This window comes from Rutidosis leptorrhynchoides, chromosome 1 (genome assembly GCF_046630445.1).
Source record: "Rutidosis leptorrhynchoides isolate AG116_Rl617_1_P2 chromosome 1, CSIRO_AGI_Rlap_v1, whole genome shotgun sequence".
NCBI classification, from domain to species: Eukaryota; Viridiplantae; Streptophyta; class Magnoliopsida; order Asterales; family Asteraceae; genus Rutidosis; species Rutidosis leptorrhynchoides.
The window spans coordinates 353,656,082-353,664,103 of NC_092333.1; the positions used below are offsets into that span (position 1 = coordinate 353,656,082).

The following is an 8,022-nucleotide window of genomic DNA, read 5'->3' on the forward strand; positions in this document are numbered from 1 at the left end:
GGGTCGGGTTCCGAACTATTTTCCTGAGCTTAGAAATCATATATGAGCATGTTGGTCAAGTTTCATGTTAATCGGAGGTGCGTAGCATAGTTAGAATTAAACGAAAAACGACAATTTTGGACAGCCCCTGATAGTTCATCTGGACGGCGTCCAAAATGGCTGGACGGCGTCCAATATTGAAGGCCTGGACGGCGCCCAAAAAGCTGGAAGGCGTCCAAATCTGAAGGGCTGGACGGTGTCCAAGAATCTGGACGGCGTCCAGATCTGTATCCAGGCCCTGTTTTGCTGCAACAAAGAAATGCACGAACCAAAACTCAAACAATCCCAATTTATGACCCGCAAATAATCAAAACATGTATCCTATATCATCGGGAAGGTATTTTGACAAAGGATACAACTAACCACATATCATCAATCGAGTTTATCATTTACAACAACAAAAACCTCGTCAAGAGATCGTTAAATGTTCATAATCAAAGTCTCAAGTTCGCAAAATGCATTTCATGATTCGGGAATCCAATTTATACATATGATATGCCGTTTTGAAGGTAACGAAACATACAATACAACTAAACACTTACTAACAATGTTTCATGGCATTCAAATCATCAAAAGTCCATTTTAAGAGCTATCAAACCCTAGTCAAGAATCACAAAATCAATAATCATGTTAGTGATGTTTTTCCAAATCAACCTACACACCAAATTGAAACTAGTGATACTAGTAACACAATTAAAACATGAACTTTACAATTTAACAACATTAACTCATCCAAAATCAAAGATTAAGCACACCCATTTCAATTGTTCATACTAGTTACTCAAAACAACAAATCGAGCAAGTAAATCATATATTCATGCTAGACCCGAGCCATAGACACTAACTAACACCATTTCAAATCAAAAACACGAATTTAGAGAAATCTAGAGTTTTAGAAATGTTACCCAAACGAGATGAAGTTGGTATCAAATTGTAGAGGATGAAGAGAGGATTCCAAATACGTAATTTGTTTTGATGTTGGCCTCCTAGATCGAATTTAGATGATGAATGATTGAATTGGGTAAATGTGTGTGTTCTTGCTAGAGAGAAAGAGAGAGAGATGGAGATGATTGAATGGTGGTGATTGGGGTGGACTAGTTGACCTAGTCAACTAGTTTTCCCCGTGTCAATTTTAGTCCCTCGAGTTTAGAAGCGGGTGCGGGATTTTACCGAACGAATATTTTGAAAACGCTCGAGTAAACGAGTGATGTTATAATTAAGTAACGGAAATATTATGAACGTTAGTCAACGGAAACTACGAATTTAGATAACGGAAGATATTATCTAAAAAAAATGACGGTCGTTAAAATAATTTAACGGAAAAATGCGGGATGTTACATTACCTACACCTTAAAAGAAATTTCGTCCCCGAAATTTAGTTGAAAGTAGTAGTAGTTGTTCCTTCATCGAGATCGTGCGTTGCCCATTCTACGGATAAGTGAAAATACTTCATCGGGCATTTCAACGAACTTTGACAGTCGGGGTTTTACGTTGTTTCAGAGTTTGGTTTCATGATTCAAAATTTCAACCGGTTCTCCTAGGAAGGAAAGTTTGTCATCGATAGTAGGTTCGTCGAAGAGGGTAACAAGTCCTGGTTTCGCAAGGCACGTCTTTAAGTTTGATACGTAGAATGTGGGATGTACGGAGACTCGAATGAGTTGAAAAGTCTAAACGGCTAGTAACGAGTCCGAAACGCCCCAGGATTTTAAAAGGTTTTGTGTATCGCGGATTTAGCTTCCTACGTTTCCCGAAACGGATTGCACCTTCCTAAGGTGCGACTTTTAACGTTACGCGGTTACCCACTTGGAATTCGAGAGGTCCACGTCTAACATCGGCATAGCTCTTTTGGCGAATACGGTCCGCCTTGAGCCTTTCTTGGATTTGAACGATCATAACGGTTATCTCATGAATGAGTCCGGGTCCGGTAGTTTGCATGTCAACTACTTCGGTTCAACAATTTAGAAAATGACAATTGTGGCTATACGAGTTCTCGAAAGGTGTGGCGTTAATACTCGAATGAAAATTATTGTAGTACTAGAATTCGGCTAAAGGCAAATACTTTTCTCAAGTGAATTTGAAGTTGATAACGCAAATTCGTATTACGGTTTTCAAGGTTGAATTGTACATGTGCTTTGTTCATCGGTTTGTGGATGATACGCGGTACTCATGTCTAAATGTGGTCCCGAGACTTTTGTAAGGCACTCTTAAATCTAGAAGTGAAACGAGGATCTCGATCCGAAACGAGGTACATTTCCTTAAGATAAATTTGAATAAGTTTGTTAGGACTTGAAAACTTTAGTTAGAACAAGTTTCTGTTTCTCAAGAATTTCACGCCGCGAAAGATTTATCGGTTTCCGAAAACGTTTGTCGGAGCAAGTTCTCATCGGTCTCTGAAAACGTTCGTCGGGGCTATTCACCCTCGAGGCGAGTACTAGTATAACGTGAAGAGTCTATCTCTCCATTGAAAATTTAGAATCAAAGATTTCCTTATACGGAAGTACGAGTGTAATACGAGAGAAGTTTCTACCTCGATGTGAGCATAACAAACATATTGAAGTTCGCCAATAAAACTGTGCGAAAATGAGATAGTATACACGTGTAACATATGTTTGATGTTGAAAGAATTTGTCATTCATTCGGAAGCATAAATATGGTTCGACAATATTCGAAGGTGTGTCCCCGGTATGGTTGTTGTCAGTACTTTCGGAGTTTTCAGATGTCCAAACATGAATAGATGAAGTCATGTACATGGCACATGGTGGTGATTAGGTTGATCGAGTCTAACCACCATCACGTGTCATTAGAACTTTGGTATGTCTTACCGTAATATAACCACGTTGATCGAGTGTCGTTATATTACGCTAACTCATACCTCCATTCCCACATCACTCCATAACATCAAGTTCGTGTAACTGTGAAGATCTAATATGAACAAAATGTAACGACGTCTCAAACGTGACTCGTATTAAATCGAAAGAATTTCTGCAACTCTAAGGAAGCGTTCCCCGAGGGAAGTGTATAAATGATTGTTCACGTCAATGCGGTTCGAGTCAGACAATAATGTATTTAGGTATGAAAAGAGTAACGAGTCATGATAACGAGTAGTACGCAACCGTAGTGATAAATAGTGATGACGATACTCATCTAGAGTGGTGGTGGAAACTTTACAACACTTGTGGATAGTAAGCTGAGACGGGGTGGATAACAACCAAGGAGTCAGAATTCCCGAACTGGAGTGACTAACGAAGTCGTGGTCATCCGTACGCGTATAAACCTTGAATTCACGTGTGTTACCAAAAAGTGGCGGAATACGAGTTCGTATGATGAAGGTTGGGTACCATTAAAAAGTTTGCCTAAGAATGATTCAAGTATAATGCACAAGTAGTCAAGTAAGTGCTATCTATAGCAAATGTATGTCAGAATGCAATGGCTAACTATCCGGTTGTAGTCTAGATTCACTAATGCGTCCCAACGACTCTGTCAGACACACTAATGCACATCCTAGTTCCCTACAACCAACACTCTGATACCATCTGTAGCGACCCGGCTAAATCGTCATTGACGGCGCCGACTACTTAGGTCCCGTTGCGTGGTCATAGTCCCTATATGAGACTCGTTTGACCAAAATTATGTCGCATTCATTTGAAACGTACAAGACTTGCAAAGTTTAGTTTACAAACAATTCGACAACAAGTTTAAGATTACAAAAATTGTAAAGTATAAATGAAATAACTTGCGACATAATATAAGTTGAAAATCACAGTTGCTATAAATAGCGTAAGTATGTATGCTTTAAGGTTTAATCCAAAAGTGCTATCACTAGCGTATGCATGTATGCTTGACCTCAAGCAAGTAATCAAAGTGTGCGGAAGCATGTATCAAGTAGCCGAGTATGAACCTGAGAAACATATAGAAAACTGTCAACGAAAAACGTTGGTGAAATCATAGGTGTATTTGTAAACGTTGTTTTTGAACCACAAGATTTAGTATTCCCATAGTTGATTATCAAAATAGTTTGCATTCCAAAAGTATTGTTCGCGAGCACCCAATTATCAAGACTTAACGTTTCCTTCCATAGAACCCCATCACAATAGTGTTAGAACATACACTGTTTCTCGAAAATATATTTCATCTGTAGACGGTAGCGAACCGTCCGTAATGAGAGTTTGTCAAACCCGTATGGCCACACAATATAAGTTCTCGCTTACACCCTGCAAGTGTAACTAATGATAATCGAATTGAGGATTTTTGTTCTAACTCGCCGTGGAATGTTTGTTTTCCTTGTACTTGTGTTCAAAGTATAAAAGTAAGTAGTACAAAATGTAACAAAGTATATGTTTCTCAGCCCACAATTTAAAAGTATAAAAAGTTGTTGAAAAGGTGGGACTATGATCTCACCTCGAGTGCACGAGTATAAATGTACTTCACAAAGTAAACGTGTGCATGAAAGTTGCTTAGCCTTGACCTAAACAAATAAGTTGTATCAATTAACCGGTTACGACACAAGGTCGGGTGAAATGTGTTCAATTAGTCCTATGGCTCGTTACGACTCGATCATGTAGCATGTGAATCACGTTGTCAAGTTTCATGCAAGAATCAAGTATAAAATAAGATTAGAACGATTGCATAAGTGTTTTGTTAAGTTTGACTAAAAGTCAAACTTGGTCAAAGTCAACGAAAAAGTCAACGGGGTCGGGTCGGGTTCCGAACTATTTTCCTGAGCTTAGAAATCATATATGAGCATGTTGGTCAAGTTTCATGTTAATCGGAGGTGCGTAGCATAGTTAGAATTAAACGAAAAACGACAATTTTGGACAGCCCCTGATAGTTCATCTGGACGGCGTCCAAAATGGCTGGACGGCGTCCAGTATTGAAGGCCTGGACGGCGTCCAAATCTGAAGGGCTGGACGGCGTCCAAGAATCTGGACGGCGTCCAGATCTGTATCCAGGCGTTGTTTTGCTGCAACAAAGAAATGCACGAACCAAAACTCAAACAATCCCAATTTATGACCCGCAAATAATCAAAACATGTATCCTATATCATCGGGAAGGTATTTTGACAAAGGATACAACTAACCACATATCATCAATCGAGTTTATCATTTACAACAACAAAAACCTCGTCAAGAGATCGGTAAATGTTCATAATCAAAGTCTCAAGTTCGCAAAATGCATTTCATGATTCGGGAATCCAATTTATACATATGATATGCCGTTTTGAAGGTAACGAAACATACAATACAACTAAACACTTACTAACAATGTTTCATGGCATTCAAATCATCAAAAGTCCATTTTAAGAGCTATCAAACCCTAGCCAAGAATCACAAAATCAATAATCATGTTAGTGATGTTTTTCCAAATCAACCTACACACCAAATTGAAACTAGTGATACTAGTAACACAATTAAAACATGAACTTTAACAATTTAACAACATTAACTCATCCAAAATTAAAGATTAAGCACACCCATTTCAATTGTTCATACTAGTTACTCAAAACAACAAATCGAGCAAGTAAATCATATATTCATGCTAGACACGAGCCATAGACACTAACTAACACCATTTCAAATCAAAAACACGAATTTAGAGAAATCTAGAGTTTTAGAAATGTTACCCAAACGAGATGAAGTTGGTATCAAATTGTAGAGGATGAAGAGAGGATTCCAAATATGTAATTTGTTTTGATGTTGGCCTCCTAGATCGAATTTAGATGATGAATGATTGAATTGGGTAAATGTGTGTGTGTTCTTGCTAGAGAGAAAGAGAGAGAGATGGAGATGATTGAATGGTGGTGATTGGGGTGGACTAGTTGACCTAGTCAACTAGTTTGCCCCGTGTCAATTTTAGTCCCTCGAGTTTAGAAGCGGGTGCGGGATTTTACCGAATGAATATTTTGAAAACGCTCGAGTAAACGAGTGATGTTATAATTAAGTAACGGAAATATTATGAACGTTAGTCAACGGAAACTACGAATTTAGATAACGGAAGATATTATCTAAAAAAAAAAGACGGTCGTTAAAATAATTTAACGGAAAAATGCGGGATGTTACAAAACGTCTAGCAACATGCCACTGCCCCTAACAACACATGAATATGTCATTCTGAGCATCCATTGATTCTCAAGTTAAAAATTCAAATCAATATATAGGTAAGGTATCAGTTATCCCTTTGTTACTGACATCTCGTTGAGCATGAGACATGGATAGTAATCAATCTCATAATTAGCTCATACATTCTGTTACTCGATCAAGATTGAAATGATAATTCAAACACCATTGATTACACCAATTTAGTTTGAGCTTGGCTACACATATTAACCACGTCGAATCATTGAGGGGCCCATATATGTCATTCTTTCATCGAAAATGAGAGGAACAAATCCCGTATTGACTACATACGTCTCTCATGTGTCTCGTGTCATACTTAACAATAGCTTTTATGATTGCGTGACTAAAGAACAATGTTTGACTATGTCAAAGTATAACAATCCTCACACTTAAGACCTAATATGTATCTCAGGTCTAAGGATACAAAGATATTACCTTTTTCAAGAATCACTTATGACATCGATCCATGAAGTGATCTTGAAAGCGGGTCAGGTCCAATGTTTGTTCTCTAACAAACACATATGAAATTGGCTACAACTCCTTTGCCCTATTTTCATCTCCATGAAAGTCAACCTACTTATTCACATTAGTCTTAATTCACAATTATTCCCATAATTGTGATCGGCTATGGACGTTTTAGAATAATGAGGTTATCCAAGGATTTAAACATACTAATATAGAACACAACAAATATTAATGACTATGGCTATATCCAAATATATCATATCATTTAAGATAAATGTTGCTTACATGTTCCAAAATATCCAAATACATAAATTACAAATCAATCCATTCACCAGCATAACGAAGCCCTATGCCGCATGACCTTCGTGTTTGGATTGTGATAAAGCCTTTGTAAAAGGATCAGCAAGGTTTTGATCTGTGTGAACTTTGCGAATACAAACATCTCCTTTTCCCACTATATCACGTATGTAGTGGAATCTTCTGAGAATATGTTTGGTGTTGTGATATGACCTAGGTTCTTTTGCTTGCGTAATAGCACCCTCATTATCACAAAATATATCTATAGGGTCTTCTATGCTTGGCATAACCCCTAAATCAGCAATAAATTTTTCATCCAAGCAGCCTCTTGTGATGCCTCCGATGCAGCAATGTATTCAGCTTCTGTAGTAGATTATGTAACCACTTTCTGCTTAGAACTTTTCCAAGTTACAGCTCCTCTATTCAAGATAAAGATATACCCTGATTGTGATCGTGAATCATCTCGATCGGTTTGGAAGCTAGCATCTGTATAGCACTTTACAGTAAGATCTTCTTCCACACCTTCATAAATCAAGAACATATCTTTAGTCCTTTGTAAGTACTTCAGGATGTTCTTGACAGCCATCCAGTGGCTTTCACTGGAATTTTGTTGGTATCTACTCGTCATGCTCAAAGCATACGATACGTCTGGTCTTGTGCATAACATGACATACATAATAGATCCAATTGCAGAAGCATATGGAGTTTCATTCTTTCGTCTAAGCTCATCACTTGTGCTTGGACATTGAGACTTGCTCAATATTGTACCATATGACATTGGTAAAAATCTACGTTTGGAATCTTGCATCTTGAATCTTTTTAGGATCTTGTCAATATATGCACTTCCCAAGCCAAGACTTCACTTGTTGTAAAGTTGGGATGTCATTTCCAATAAGAAGTATATCATCCACATATAAGATTAAAAATACTACTACGCTCCCACTAGCTCTTTTGTAAACATATGGTTCATCTTCACTTTTTATAAAATTAAACTCTTTTATTTTCTCATCAAAATGAAGATTCCAACTTCTAGATGCTTGCTTTAATCCGTAAATGGATCTTAAGATTACACACTTTATTAGGATACTTAGGATTTACAAAACCTTCT

General features: G+C 37.6%; 1 pseudogene; it reads right to left on the reverse strand.

Annotated features, from left to right (window-relative positions):
• LOC139900020 (3-deoxy-manno-octulosonate cytidylyltransferase, mitochondrial-like) overlaps positions 1-7,692 on the reverse strand; it is a 28,670-nt pseudogene extending 20,978 nt beyond the window's left edge.
• Between the last annotated feature and the right edge of the window lie 330 nt (positions 7,693-8,022).